Source organism: Callithrix jacchus, chromosome 9, assembly GCF_049354715.1.
Source record: "Callithrix jacchus isolate 240 chromosome 9, calJac240_pri, whole genome shotgun sequence".
Lineage (NCBI taxonomy): Eukaryota > Metazoa > Chordata > Mammalia > Primates > Cebidae > Callithrix > Callithrix jacchus.
This window is the reverse complement of record NC_133510.1, coordinates 23,122,024-23,138,683: the sequence shown is the minus strand read 5'-3', so window position 1 is coordinate 23,138,683 and position 16,660 is coordinate 23,122,024. Positions and strand designations below refer to the sequence as shown.

The 16,660-nt window shown below is 35.8% G+C and overlaps 1 long non-coding RNA gene across 3 annotated transcripts in view; it reads left to right on the top strand.

Moving 5' to 3' along the window:
• The window catches only part of LOC144577750 (uncharacterized), a 34,800-nt gene extending 25,634 nt beyond the window's left edge, over window positions 1-9,166 (top strand). Inside the window, exons 2-4 of one of the 3 annotated variants that reach the window (XR_013522291.1) lie at window positions 249-375; window positions 1,278-1,340; window positions 1,686-9,166. This is a non-coding gene — a long non-coding RNA (uncharacterized LOC144577750). Of the gene's footprint in view, window positions 1-248; window positions 376-1,277; window positions 1,631-1,685 lie in introns of those variants that run through there. The other 2 variants (XR_013522290.1, XR_013522289.1) reach the window with 2 other exon arrangements.
• The last annotated feature ends 7,494 nt before the right edge of the window (window positions 9,167-16,660 follow it).

Below are 16,660 nucleotides of genomic sequence, written 5' to 3'. Positions count from 1 at the left end.
CACTTCTGTATATCCCTTTTTATTTCTTTTAAGGAGAATACACCTTATTGTGCGGAAATATATTGGGTTAGGGTAGATTGATTGATCATTAGCTCAGAAGTGGTTTGGATATTTAGGTATTTTTACTCTCAACAATTGATTTTGAATGATGACTGAGTATGGACTCTGAATCTAAGTTGTTCTCTAATAAATCACAGCAAGATGAAGAAAGTAAATTATTTGTTTATCTTACCCATCTTCTTCTTTAGCAACACCTCCACATTTGTCCCCAGTAATAGGTCTTGGTAGCATAACTGGCTGTGATGTTATAGAAAACGACCGCATGCATGAAGAAGGATGTTAAAGATGGAGAAAATCCACAGAGTGCATAAAAGGGTAAGATAGAAGGTATAAGGAAGTGGTGATTATCGGAACAGAAAAGAGAGAAACAGTAAAAAGGGAGAAAGGGGAGGAAAGCAGGCCCAATCTCAGGAAACATTGTGAAAAAAATAGTGAGAAATGAGAAACTCAGCATAGTAACTGTATTCAACAGGTGTGTCTACGCTGTGTCAACACATAACTTCAAAGTCTCAGTGGCTTAAAACCATAGAAAATGTATTCCTTGCTCACAGTAAATATCCAACATAGATTCAGGGCAGGAGGTGGTATAAAGTCTCCTCCATAAAGACATCCAAGGACTTAGGTAAATGGATGTTCTATTATCTATCGATGCCAACATCTCAACAGGAGGCTTCAGATTTTGCTGCAGTCAGGTAAGTAAGTACTAGAGGGCATTGTGCCAGAAATGAAATTATCTTTTTAGGGGGTAAATAGCTAGGAATAAGAAGAATAGGTCATATGTATATACAATTTTAGGTGTATGTTTAACTTTTTAAGAGACCACCAAATGGTTTTGCAAAGTGCTTGTTACCATTTTACATTCCCAGCAACAACATGTGAGAGTTCAATTGCTCCACATCTTTTCCAACACTTGGAATGGCCAAATTTTAAATTATGCATTCTAACAGATACATGGCGAGAGCTCACTATTGTTTCCATTTGCATTGCCCTGGCAACTAATGATGTAGAGCTTCTTTTCATGTGCTTATTTGTCATCGGTAATCTTTCTTGAAGTGTCTAGTTCTTTTTCTCATTTAAAATATGTCATTGTTTATATTCTTCTTACTGAGTTCTAAGAGTTCTTTATATATTCTAGGTACAAGTTCTTTATCATACATGTAATTTGCAAATATTTTTTTCCTACTGAGGCTTATCTTTTTATTTGCTTTTTTTGACAGTGCCATTTGAAGAGCAAATACTAACAGAAGTACTTCCTTTGAGGCTGCTGAAATGTTAAAAATGTGAGCAAGTTTGGAGTCCTTATATAATTATGCTAAGCTTTTTCATAACTCTATGCTCCACCCTCCCCACCCAGCTGATGACTGATGCTGTGATTAAAGTGCTTTTACTGCTTGGACACCTCATTTGATTTATTGCTGGAAAGACCCCGTGATGTGGCGTCTCCTTGCTCAGCTCTTGAGAATGAGCTTAGTGATAGGGAGGTTTAAATTATTAAGAAGAAAGGGAAGAATAATAGTAAACAGAGTGGAAAAATCTGGAGACAGTTATATTGAGTGAAGTGTTTAGATGGTTGATTTAAAATGACATAAAATATTTAGTATTGAGATCTTTGTTTCTTATACTAGTTTCCAAAAAGGTACCGAAGATCTTTGACAAAATGGATGATTCTAGAGCTGGAACAAAACATATATGAGAAGAGCCTGGAGCATCTTATAGTGCCAGAAAGTGAGAGAATGGTCAAATGCAATGATGGGCATATGTCAAAGGACACAGAAACCAGTTGAAAGAGCTCCCAGTCCAAAGCTGGAACAACTTGAGCAACAAAATAAATAATGTAGCATTGGATTATAACCCAACCATAAAACAAATATACGTGAGTATTTACTTATGTCAATAAATAAGTGAAAATCCTCAGTAAAGTACTGTCCAATGAATCCAGCAGCACATCAAAAAGCTTATTCACCATGATCAAGTCAGCTTCATCCCTTGGATACAAGGCTGATTCAACATACACATTTCAATAAATGTAATCCCTCATATAAACAGAACCTATGATAAAAACCACATGATTATCTCAATAGATGCAGAAAAGGCCTTTGATAAAATTCAACACCCCTTTATGCTAAAAATTCTCAATAAACTAGGTATTGATGGAACATATCTCAAAATAATAAGAGCTATTTATGACAAACCCACAGCCAATATACTGAATGGGCAAAAGCTGGAAGCCTTCTCTTTGAAAACTGGCACAAGACAAGGATGCCCTCTCTCCACACTCCTATTCAACATAGTATTGGAAGATCTGGCCAGGGCAATCAGGAAAGAGAAAGAAATAAAGGGTATTCAGATAGGAAGAGAGGAAGTCAAATTGTCTCTGTTTGCAAATGACATGATTGTATATTTAGAAGACCCCATCGTCTCAGCCCCAAACCTCTTTAAGCTGATAAGCAACCTCAGCAGTCTCAGGATACAAAATCAATGTGCATAAATCACACGTATTCCTGTACACTAATAATAGACAAATAGAGAGCCAAATCATGAGTGAACTCCCATTCACAATTGCTACAAAGAGAATAAAATACCTAAGGAATACAACTTATAAGGGACATGAAGGACCTCTTCAAGAACTACAAACCACTGCTCAAGGCAATCAGAGAAGACACAAACAAATGGAAAAACATTCCATGTTCATGGATAGGAATAATCAATATTGTAAAAATGGCCATACTGCCCAAAGTAATTTATAGATTTAATGCTCTCTCATCAAACTACCACTGACTTTCTTCACATAATTAGAAAAAAACACTTTAAATTTCATATGGAATCAAAAAAGAGCCTGCATAGCCAAGACAATCCTAAGCAAAGAGAACAAAGATGGAGGCATCACAATACCTGACTTCAAACTATACTACAAGGCTACAGTAACCATAGCCGCATAGTACTGGTATCAAAACAGATATATAGACCAATGGAACAGAACAGAGACCTCAGAAATAATGCCACAACACATCTACAACCATCTGATCTTTGACAAATCTGACAAAAACAAGCAATGGAGAAAGCATTCTCTATTTAATAAATAGTGTTGGGAAAACTGGCTAGTTATGTGCAGAAAACTGAAACTGGACTTCTTCCTTACACTTTATACAAAAATTAACCCAAGATGGATTAAAGAATTTAATATAAGACCTAAAGCCATTAAAACCCTGGAAGAAAACCTAGGCAATACCATTCAGGACATAAGCATGAACCAAGACTTCATGACTAAAACACCAAAAGCAGGCCGGGCATGGTGGCTCAAGCCTGTAATCCCAGCACTTTGGGAGGCCGAGGCGGGTGGATCACAAGGTCAAGAGATCGAGACCATCCTGGTCAACATGGTGAAACCCCGTCTCTGCTAAAAATACAAAAAATTAGCTGGGCGTGGTGGCATGTGCCTATAATCCCAGCTACTCAGGAGGCTGAGGCAGGAGAATTGCCTGAACCCAGGAGGCGGAGGTTGCAGTAGCCGAGATCGCACCATTGTACTCCAGCCTGGGTAACAAGAGCAAAACTCCGTCTCAAAAAAAAAAAAAAAAAAAAAACACCAAAAGCAATGGCAACATAAGCCAAATTGACAAATGAGATCTAATTAAACTTAAAAGCTTCTGCACAGCAAAAGAAACTTTCATCAGAGTGAACAAGCAACCTACAAAATGGGAGAAAACTTTTGCAGTCTATCCATCTGACAAAGGGCTAATATCCAGAATCTAAAAAAATCTTAAATAAATTTACAAGAATGAAACAACTCTATCAAAAAGTAGGCAAAGGATATGAACAGACACTTCTCCAAAGAAGACATTTATGTGGCCAATAAACATTTTAAAAAAAAGCTCATCATAACTGGTCATTAGAGAAATGCAAGTCAAAAGCACAGTGAGATACCATCTCATGTCAGTTAGAATGGCGATCATTAAAAAGTCAGGCAACAACAGATGCTGTGAGGCTGTGGAGAAATAGGAATGCTTTTACACTGTTGGTGGAAGTGTAAATTAGTTCAACCATTGTGGAAGACAGTGTGGTGATTCCTCAAGAATCTAGGACCAGAAGTACCGTTTGACCCAGCAATCCCATTACTGGGTATATAGCCAAAGGATTATAAATCATTTTACTATAAAGACATATGTACATGTATGTTTATTACACCACTGGTAACAATAGCAAAAACTTGTAACCAACCCAAATGCCCATCAATGATAGACTAGAAAAAGAAAATGTGGCACATATATACCATGGAATACTATTCAGACATAAAAAAGGATGCGTTCGTATCTTTTGCAGGGACATGGATGAAGCTGGAAACCATAATTTTCAGCAAGCTAACACAGGAACAGAAAACCAAACCCTGCATGTTCTCATTCATAAGTGGGTGTTGGACAACGAGAACACACGGACACAGGGAGTGGGATAACACACACCGGAATCTGTCAGGGGATGGGGGTTAGGGGAGGGATAGCATTAGCAGAAATACCTAATGTATATGACGGGTTGTTGGGTGCAGCAAACCACCAGGGCACGTGTATACCTATGTAACAAACATGCATGTTCTGCACATGTATCCCAGAACTTAGAGCATAATTTTTGAAAAGTTATTTCTGATATTTTTCAAATGGCATGAAAGGGAGGAGATAGATGGGGAAAGTTCTAAAGTGTTAATGGATCACTGTGAGAGATTAGGTTGTTTGGCTGTCCCACCAACTCCTCAAACTCTAAGAAGCTCCACAACTGTCTTGTTCAATTTGTCCTAACCTGAATTTTAAAATCTGAAGATCGCACACACACACAAACACACACACACAATCTCTTTAGAATCAGTGCAGATTAAAACAGTATAAAGTAAAGGAGAGGATTATGAGGAAGGTGAGTGACATGTGGTCCAATGTCTCTTGGCATAATCCCCAGCAAAAGACACAAGGCCATATGCATTAGTATGAGTAAAATGGTGAGGGATGATGAAGAAATATTATTGGGATTGCTGGACATTGGTGCTTAATCTACTGTCACACTTAAGCCTGCCAATGAAAAGTAGAAGGGAAATATAATTAAATACAGAAACCTTGCAGGAAAGTATGGCTGGAAGTAGATACAATCATCCCTTGGAATCAGTAGGGGATTGGTTCCAGGACCCCGCTTCAAATACCAAAATGTGGATTCTCAAGTCCCTCATATTAAATGAATTCTCAAGTTCCTCATATTAGTACAGTATTTATGAGTGAAAGTAATGTATGTATTGTCTCAGCCCAACCAGAATGTATTTTTTAAATGAGTGTGATATCTGAACGGAGGACTCTTTCCTCACCCAATTCATTGGAAAAGACTGTGCCAATCTTCTCTACATCCTGTTTTAGTTGTATCTGCTAAATGGGAACCCTTAGAATTGCTTAAGCACATTCAAATGGTTATTTTAAAACAATTATAAGATGGGGAGGTTCAGTTTTAATTAAGAATGGGGGAATAATTTCACCTTTAATTATGGATAGGTTGGGGGAAGAATTTCAGCTTTAATTAAGAATCAGTTAGATACAGTCATGATAATGCCCACAGATTCCTTGTTTAATAATCTAGTATGGCCTAGAAGAAAACCTGATGGATCCTTGAGATTAATTGTATATTATAGAGGACTGAATAAAGTGATGCTTCCAATAGCATCAGCTGTGCCCAAAATAGTATCACAATTCAAGCTCTGCAAAAATCTAAAAGAGAGTAATATTCTGTTATCTCTTTGCCCCAAACCTTATTTTCTATCTCAGGGAGAAAAGCAAAGCTAATATACATTCATGTGGGATGAATTCTAGTATATATTTACTATGTTCCCATAAGGTTACTTAAATTTTCCTTTTTATCACGATGCTTGGCAAGAAGATACTTAGATTTGTTCAACTGGAAAGTAATATTATTAATTGCATTAATAATAAAATATTAACTCAATTTGAAGACCTAGCAGAGATTGAATTACTATATAATGCTTCTTAATCATATGAGGCTGATTAACCCAACTGAAGAACAGGGTCCAGAGGAAATGGTAAAATTCTTAGACATCACCTAAACAGCAGAGATTAGAGGCATCCCTCAGATAACCAAAATAAGTAATTGTCTCTTCCAGCCCCAAAATGAAAGCAAGAGGCGCAAAGATTGTTGGCTTGTTAAGGTGGTGAAGAAATGACATACCCCTGTTAATAAAGTTTTCAAGAAAAAAGCTGAATTTGACTGAAGTTTTGAGCAAGATAATACATTTGTATTTTTTGTTTGTTTTTGGAAATTAAGAAGCCCCTGTAAAGCCCTGTGGGCCTCAAGAGTCCCAAACTCAAGCTATTTGGGAAGTTTCTGCAACACACAACCAAGCCATGCTGACTGGAGCCCTGGCAAAAGCCTGTTACTGCCACTTAGTTGCTACCTGTGGGATTTTTGCAATAAAATGCTACCTGGCTGTAGCACCATTTAAAAGGAAATTGCTAGCTTGTTACCGGGTTTTAGTTGAAACTACTTCTCTTACTGAAGGACATAAAATTATTTTAAAACTCATAACATCCTGTTTATATCATATCATTCCAACAAGGAATGAAATGTACAGAATTTCCTCCTTGAATGGCAAGGAGAGATTCAAGAATGTGTGAAGGTGTTACCCAATGCATGCACCACAGTCAGGTGGCTGTCAGGCCACCTTAAATTTGGTTCCCCTGAGGAACTGGCTAAACCTATAGCGGGATGGGCCCCTCTCCCTGGTCAGTTGTCAAGGCAGCAGTGTGGCTTACAGATGGCAGTTCAAGGGTGAAGGACTGGCCCTCAACCTGGGAAGCAGCAGCCCTGAAATCAGTTAGTGATTGCATGTTAGATGAAAAGACAAAAGATAAATCTGCTCCCAGGCTAACATTGAGTGATGTTTCTTATGGCATCAAAGAAAAACAGATACTAACAATACTGGTATGGCATAGACATTTACTGATTTTACTGATTCTTTTTTAGTTGCCTGAAATATTGACAGACAATGTAGTTTAGAAAAGGGACTTAGATGAAAAGTGCCTGGATGATATTTAAAAAACAAAACCAAAGAATCTAGTGTGGTGCACTATTATGGAAAAATTTGTGTACTTGAAGGGGGAAAATTAAAGTGGGACTTGTTGATGACCATCAAAAGAACTCCCTTACAAATTCTCAAGAACACTGGAATCAAAAAGCAGATGTCCTTGAGCACTCTTTGGAAGACGTTTCCTAGGTATACAAAATGAGTTGCCAAGAAGGCACTCAAGCAATTAATGAAACAAAGGGCAGAAAAAGTATGTATGTCATTGTTGCCTTCAGAAGCTCCAAATGCTACTAACAATTGTTCTACTTGTCAATGGGAATATCAAAAGCTAAAAATGGCCATGGGCCATAAATGAGGATTTGAGCATCCCATTGATAGCAGAGGGATTGCATTGGCCCATTACTCACAGCTCTGGGTGAAAAATGATAGTTATTGATTGGGTAGTCAAGAGAGAAACTCATACTGAATTTGGGATGGTATGTCCAGTAACTGGAGGAAATACCTCTAACATTAAACTCTGATAGTTTCTGTTGCTATGCCTTCAATTCACTAATCTTTCCTTCTGCAGTGTCCAATATAATCTGCTGATAACCTTATCAGTGTATTGTTCATCTCACACATTGTATTTTTCATCCCTAAAAATTTAATGTCTTATATTTTTTGTATACCTTATTTACATGTTTTATTTCATCTTTTTGGAAATATGTAATCGAGAATTTTTGTTTTAGTCTCTTTGTCTACTAATTCTATAATCTGTATCATTTCTGGGTCCAGTTCCATTGATCGATTTTTCTCCTAATTATGGATTGTATGTACCTGCCTCTTTGTATGCCTCATAAATTTTTATTGGATGAAAGACATTCTAAATTTTCTATTTTTAAATGCTGAATTTTTTGATTTTTAAAAATAATTCTGACCTTTGTTCTTGGATTCAGTTAAGTTACTTGGAAACAGCTTGATCTTTTTAAGGCTCTTTTAAAGCTTTGTCAGGTGAGAACACAGCAACCCTTATTCTAGAGCTAATTTGTCCCCACTATTGAGGGAGTGCATTTCTGAGTACCTTATCCAATGTCCTGTGAACAATGAGGTTTCTTCATTCTAGCTATGCAAAACATGACCCATTCCTTGCACTGTGTGATCTGCGAGAACCGTTCTGCGAGCTCTGATGGATGTTGGTGAATTTCACCCTGTCCACAGGTAGTTTTTTCGCACACATGTGCAGATCAGTACTCAGCTGAGGATTTGAGGTCAATCTTCTGGGGCTCTTCAGAGCTCTCCCTTTGTGCAATATCTCTCTGCTGCCTGCTCTGTGAACTCTTTCTGCTTTGTACTCTGAATGCTTAGTTCTGTCTCATCCCTTGAGGGAGACTATGGGACCCTGTTTCAATTCTTTCTTTCCATGCTGCCACCTGGAAACTTCATCCAGTTAGTAAACAGTGGTGATCACAGGACTCATCTAATCTGTTTCTCTTCTTTCAGGGATCACTGTCCTGTGCTGTCTAATGTCTAATGTCCAAAAACTGTTGTTTTTATTTATTTTGTTTGGTTTTTCATTTGTGTAAGGTATGAGGATAAATCTAATCCCATTAGTCCATCATAATCAGATCTGAAAGTCTTGTCCTTAATTTTCATCACTAAAATACACTCAAAAGCTTTTCACTTTATCCATAATTAATAAAGGTATGTAATTGTCCATTGGATTAATATGTTTTATTTTATAGCATATTCATATAACCCATGCTGTCCAAGGTATTTCTTCTTCCATTTCTCTTGCTAATACTTATGAGACCAAAACATGTATCCTATTAACATTTTTCAGCTGGACCTCAATAGCTAAAGATACCTTGTTAAGGAGGTGTCTTATTTACTATATTTGTATTTATTTACTATATTTGTAAAAATAAGACCATTGAGATTTAGAAAAAACAAAAGGAAATAATAAAAGACCACCCAGGTAAATAATAAATATATTTTATTCAGTCTCTAAAAGTAGGCTCATTTTGTAATATACGAAAATGGACTATCTAATAAAATAGATTTAAAATGAACAACAAAAAAAGAAAAAATAAATTTAAAATCAACTGTTTTAAAAATTTTTATCTTTACACCAAGTCCAAAGTTAAATCTATTTAAATTTATGTATATATAGTTAGCACTTAGTACATATGAAAATTCAAGAGCATTGGTTATAAAGAAAGCATTAGGTACCCAGTAAAATAGCAACAAGTACAAATAGATAATTATTTAAAGAAGAAAGAAAAATAGAAATACAGAGAAAGTTAGATAATCTTACTAAGAATCAAAAACACAAAAATTAGAAGAGCATCAAAGAATCAGTTTTTATGCAAGCTTGACTACTGCCTATGAAAAGAAAAAGAAAAAAAGAGAATCAGTTTTTACCTTGAACTTTGAATGATAAATGCTAAGTGATAAATGCCAGTTATGTGAAATATATTCATATATACAGCTTGTAGGGGTGAACAGTTAAATACTTATAAAACAACAACATAATTCTTATTAAAACTGTAAAAATGTTTCTGCCTTTTGAATCAGCAAAGTAAACTGCATCCAAAGAATCATGCTGAATAAATAATTTTAAGGGCAGGCATGTTGGCTCATTTCTATAATCTCAGTGCTCTGGGAGGCCAAGGCAAGAGGATCATTTGAGGCTAGGAGTTTGCCACCAGCCTAGGCAACATGGTGAGATTCCATTTCTACAGGAAATTCTAAATTAGGTGGCCATAGTGGCACTCCTGCAGTTTTAGTTACTCATGAGGCTGAGACGGGAAGATTGCTTAAGCCCAGAAGTTGGAGGCTGCAATGAGCTATAATTGTGCCATTGCACTCCAGCTTGAGTGACAGAATGAAACCCTGTCTCAAAAAAAATATATATATATATATTTAATATATAAAACATGTAAATATATAAATATATATAATTTAAAGGACAATACATCTATATTCATGAAGTTATTCAGGTTAACATTATTTAAAACTGTGATAAAAGCATAAATGTATAATCTTTGTGTGTATATTCATATTCACACACCAAAAAAAATAGAGAATATATATATATATATTCTCTGCTTTTGGCTCTTTAAATTAATCTGACTCAGCCAGCATGCTACATGCTCACTTCCTAATGTAAATATGATGAGCATTCCACAAGGCAGTTTAAGGCAGTTGCCTTGTACTCGATTTTGCTCTAACATTGCCATTGTCTGAATGTGAGGGACTGGGTCCAGTCTCTCCCTGGTCCTGTAGCTGGTCTCATGTTGTCCCATTTTCTTGCTTACCTCATCCTTACACCACTCTAAAAGTGCCTAGTTCAATCTGCGCATCTTCCACAAAGCCTCCCTGGGGTGATTTAGCCTGCATGTATTTTTCACCTCTAGCAATTTTTGACAGGACGAAAACTTAAACTTTCACTAGAATATGTTTGCTGGTTTAGATGTTTATGTTTAAGACTCTTCTCAAACTGATATATCTTAATTCATTAACACAGTTCTCATACTGTCTTAAAGATATCTTTGATGTTATACACATGCCAAGCTTGGAAAATACTATGAGCTATTCACAACTCACTATTTTAACAGCTGACTCTCAGGTAGGAAGATGTTAACAGCTAAGAAGGGAGGGAGACAAGTTCTGTCTCTTTCTTGTGGTATTATTGATGCCCCGTATCTAGGATACTTGAGTAGCCTTTATTATCTTCTGTCCTTAAAGATCAAATTCCTAAATTTAAATGTTTCTTAACAGTAGCTACAAATGATTATAAGACTTGGATTAGAATATATAAACTTTAATGTCAGCGAAAGACTTAAGAAGTCCCTAAAGAATCTGAATTTCCTTATTTTAACAATGGAAATTAAAATGCCTGCTTCATAGAGATTGTTGTGAAGGATAGCAAATGAGATAATGTGTGAAAGTGTTTACCATCTACTTGGGGCCTAGATTGTCAAATGGAAGGTATATTTAATATGTACACTTTGAATATATTTTTTAATGGTTTGGAAAGGATACAGTATAAGGAGAATGAGTTGGTTATAAGTTCTGCGACCTAAGAGAAAGGACCTTTGTCTATGAACCTATATTAGCTCTAATTGTGAGGGAGGAAGGATGCCTATGCAGATATCGTGGGGAGGAAGAAGGAACTATTGACATTTCATCATCCCTACCCTCAATTTCTTTAGCCTACATGCTATTTTCATATGCCTGTCTCCTCACTGGATCTATTTTCTTCAAGGTCACTGAGGATCTTACCTTAGATTGTCCTATGTGTAATAGTTCTTTTTCTATCAAAAGTCTTATTTATAATTTATTGTGGACCAAGTTTGTATCTTGCCTCTTATATGAAATCTTAACTTCCTACGACAATATTATTCCTTGTGCTCATAACCATACGTACTACTTCTTTGGACCCCTGTAGTATAGTACAACAGAGAGAGCATATCTGAAAAAAAGCAGAAAATTTGGATTGAAATTCTGCTTCTATCATGCACAAGCTCTCATATCTAGAGCAGGTCTTATCTTTTCTACCTTAGTTATATGTAAACTGTTGAGCTATCCTCAATATTCTTTTTGTATTTCTCACATAGTAATCACCAGCATTCTGGTTGATCTGATAAGAACCCAGGGAAGAAAGGAAACTAACATTGGTTATATACCTATTGCCAGGCTCTTTCCTGTATGTGCTGTTAAGAGCACCATTTCATACCAAGCTCTCCTTAGTATCTAAGAGGGAAGGAAGGAAGTTCTAGTTCAGTGCTTACTGATTTCTGCTCCAGTAATATTTCTCTGGCATCTGGGTTTCTGTGTCAGCCCCTCAGCTGCCAGTTGAATAGATGACCATCCCATTTGGTAATAGGATTATTTCTATTAATGGCAAGTGGTGTCATTTATCTAGAAAGGGGTATTTAATACAATTATACAATATTTGGCTTGGATGGAATTTAGAATAACATATTTGAAGATTAATTTTCCTTATAGAAAACCCTAACTCCCCAAAAGATGAAGTCACTTACCCCATATTTCACAAAAGACAGCTGAGAGGAAGGTTACCTGAGATGAATAAGGTTACCTGAGATGAAATAAGGTTAACTGAGATGAATCTGGGTAATTCCAATGAGGTCTGTGATTTTAGTCAAATAATTTAATTTCTCTAAGCTTCAATTTCTTAATCTGTAAAATAAGACTAGTATATTTCCTGAGAAAAAATATGAACTCAAATATTAGGTAACTTATGTCTGTCATCTGCACATCTGACTATTGACAAGGCTTACAAAATAATTTAGGTTTCATGACTTTATTTATTGTTGCTTTCAACTCAATTTATGAAAAAGATAAGTGCATTTTTTACTTTATTTGTATCTTTTCTCATATTTTAAAATTCATTTCCTTTTCTTTCTCTAAGCATGCTTCTTCACTAAATTTACACTCCACCACACAGTCTCAAGATGCTAAAAAGATACTTCTTTTTTACATTTAGATTTTGGGCTTTCGTGAAGAGAACATTCATGAAAAAGTACAGGAAAAATAGATGTGCATGTCTTTTAAATAAATATTCTGTTGCTTTTTTCCAAAGAAAAACTTATATCCTCTTAAAGCTCTGTTTCAGTTCTCCCAGTTTAATAAATCATTTCCCTGCACCCAGAATTACAGTGGTTTGTGGAAGGAAACATAATTAGAAGTCTCAGTAATATCTCATAAAAAGGAAGCAATAAATGATTATACATTCCACATGATTCATAGTCATCTAATCTGTCTTTTATTCATATGAATGTCTTTTTAGAAGCAGAAATGTCTATAGGTTTATAGAAAATCGGTTCCTGAGAGTTGGTTCATATCCATTTCAGAGCACGTGGGGAGAGAAAAACACCCTGTGCAAGGTGAGCAGACTTCAACCAAAGGAATCTGAGTTCCTTTGTGCCATAGCAGGTTTCACTGGAGAAACCCGTATGTCCTATCAACCTGTTGGTGTGGCTGACATTTCTGCAATTTTTTTGTTTTGGCCTTTTGAAGTCCTATACTAGATGGGACATGTGCAACTTTGTGTGTCTCTAACAGTGAAGGACACCTCAGCTTAGTCAGTGGATGTAGTCCAGGAAAGAACAGAATATGCAAGCAGTAAGTTCTTATTTAAAGGCTCTTAGTAGTGATGTGGAGGACTGGAGCATGGAGTGTTGCCCCAAAAGGCAGGGCCTGCACATCTATGAGGCGTTAGAAAGGCATAGAACAGAAACAAAGTGTCTATCCAAGTTTCTAACAAACAGAAAGGGGACAGTGACAAAGTAATACTTACTGCTAAAGCACACTTCAGCAATTTCATAATTGTACCTAAGAATAGGCCTCCTCTGAGAATGTATAGCACTACTGAAAACAGATGCAAGAGTCGCTCCCTATGGGGTCTGTGACTTCCACTGTTATTGATGAAAACTTTTAATTACTTCATTAACTTTACTCTCTTGTTTTTCCTCCCTTCAACTTCAGACAAAAATTACGGTCTTTAAGAAGTTACTGTCCTGAGGCTCTGCACCTGCCCTCAATTCGAATGGAGACAGTAGATGACAAATATGTCAGCCCCTAGAGGGTGGCAGCTGCCTATGGCAAGTAGGAGGCCCAGGGAGAGTTGTGAGTAGGAATTCCAGCCTCTTCTCCCAAGCGCAAGTCTTGTCTGGGCAATGCTTAAAGTTTCAAATTGCTGCCTGGAGGTTGATGCTGAATAAAGTCAAAAGGTCATAAAGTAAAAGTTAAAGCCAAACCATAGCCATAACCTCATTTTGTAAATTCAGTTTTTAAAAAATGGTCAATCCAGTTGAAGACAAAAACAAAAACAAAACTCTGCAAATACTTTTTAGACTAAATTATTCATCTTTACTTACTGGTAAATTTATTTCAAACAGAAAAACATTTTCACATACTATTTCAGTTGAACCATTCTGGAAGCATAAATGGATAAAAACACCAATTCTCTTTCTCTTTGTCAAAGGACAAAACTATTAAATGAGACAGTCCATTTTTTCCCAGTCCTTCAAAATATAAGTTCCAGCAGACATTCATGCATTCTCAAAGTCCAAAGGGCTACCAGCTCACTGTGGAAAAAAATAACTCTCATGAAGAACGTGTGTTTGGGAAAGGTACAATGGTGATCATTTCCGTTATAAAAGAAGTCAGGGTATCACAAAGTAACTAGGCAGCTCAAAAAATAAATAAGAGGGACTGAAAGGAGGAAAAAGGGAAAAGTTTACCTACTTTACAATTTGTCAAGGGTCTTTGAAACAATTTGTGGACAAAGGAGGGATGAATTGTATTATGGAGATTTGAAAATATTGTTCTTAGACCCAATGAAATTAAACTGTATTTTAAAATTTTAGAATGTGACAAGATTCTGGAAAAAAAATTTCTGCTACAAAGGAGTTTTTTAAAATAGAAAATAATTGGAAGTAGTAGTGTTAATTACAACAAAGGGAAAATGGAAAAACAATGAACTGTTGTAAAGCCAAGTCTTTGTATTCAGTTCTGACTTCTGAGTATGTCAAGCTAGGTGATAATGGTGTGCTGAAAGCAGCCTAGACATTAAGTCTCTTGTTAAAAATTCAGCCATTATCCAGTTGAGGATTCTTAATAAATATAATTCAATTTTCATATTTACAAAATATATATAAAATTGCCACCTCATAGGAATAGCACAAGCATTGAATGGGAAAAGATTTATGAAAGAACTTAAAAAGTTAAACATCCCATAAAAAGATGACACTGATATTAGTGTCAACATTAATAATAATAAATATATTACAAATGGCTTCATTTAATCCCATAACATCCCAATAAGTAATATATGATTGTTAATCCTGTCTTAAAGGTGCAGTAACTAGGGTTTAGATTCTCTGGGTTTTAAGACATTGCCAAATATGTAACGCTATTATTTAAGTAAGAAATTAACGACAGGCATGGTGGCTCACGCCTATAATCCCAGCACTTTGGGAGGCCAAGGCGGGTGGATCACGAGGTCAAGAGATTGAGACCATCCTGGTTAACAAGGTGAAACCCTGTCTCTACTAAAAATACAAAAATTAGCTGGGCATGGTGGCGTGTGCCTGCAGTCCCAACTACTCGGGAAGCTGAGACAGGAGAATCGCTTGAACCCAGGAGGCAGAGGTTGCGTTGAGCCGAGATCTGGCCATTGCACTCCAGCCTGGGTAACAAGAGCGAAACTCCGTCTCAAAAAAAAAAAAAAAAATTAAGATGACATTGAAATATCTGTCTTTCTCTCAAAAAGTTGTATTCGTGACAAAGATAAAATTTCTGTTTCAGAAATCAATCTAAAAGCTTAAACATCATTTTTAAATTTACTGGATTTTTAAAAAGTTACCTAAGTAATACACACCAGTGTTACAAGTAAAACAATACACAAGCATATAAAGGTAAGCTTAATAATAATGATGATAATAAATAACACATACCAGTAAGTTTGAGGTAAACTGTGTTCTGAGTGGTTCTCCCAACTGAAGTGTGATAAACATTGTTTTGTAGACAAAATTTTTATTTAATTTTCAATACATACACAAAAAGTTTGTCACAAGCATACAGATGATGAATTTTCACAAAATTAATATACCGGCACAGCCAACAAGCAAGTAAGAATAGAGGTGCCATCACCACGGATACCCCTCTTGTGCCCTCAGGTATCTCTGCCTCCCACAGGTAAACAGTATCCTGACTTTCTACACCATAGGCTAATTTTGCTTAACATGATTGTGATATTCACTTCATGGTGCTCTCTGTAGTTAGAGTTCATTCATTTCAATTACTGTATAATATTCCACTTGTAAATCTGCTACTTTTGATGGACATTTAGGCTGTTTCCAGTTTGGACTATTATAAGCAATGCTGCTATGAAGATTCTTATCCATGTTAAGTGAACATCTGTGTGCTTTCCTGTTGGAATTGTATATAGAAAAGTGTCAAAAGGTATTCCTGTGTTCAGGACTGAAGATCTTTCCAAAATGGCTGTACCACCATCAAATAAGAGATTGGGTTATTCCACATTCTCTCTAACAGTTGTTAGTGTCTGCTTTTTGTTTATTTATATGTTGTCATTCTTGTGGGTAGAGTTTTAATTTATATGTTTTTGATGTCTAAAAAAGTTGATCACATTTTATTTGCTTATTGGCCATAGAAACATTTTCTTTTGTAAAATGCCTGTCCAAATCTTTTGCCAATCATTTTGAGCTAGGTTGTCTTACTGATTTGTGGAAGTTATTGATATATTCTGAATATGAGTTAGTTCTTTGTTGAATATATGTTTTGCATAATCTTCTTCCACTCTGTCATTTGTTTTTTCACCTTTTTAATTGTGTATTTTGATTAATAGAAGTTATAAATTTTAATGAAGTCCAATGAATTAAAATTATTTTTTGTGTAGGTGATTTTGTGTATTAAAAAAAACTTTTTTGTACATCAAGTTTATGAAGGTATGATCTAATTTTTTCATCTAAAGCTTTATTGTTTTACTTTGTCCATTTTAAGCCTATTATA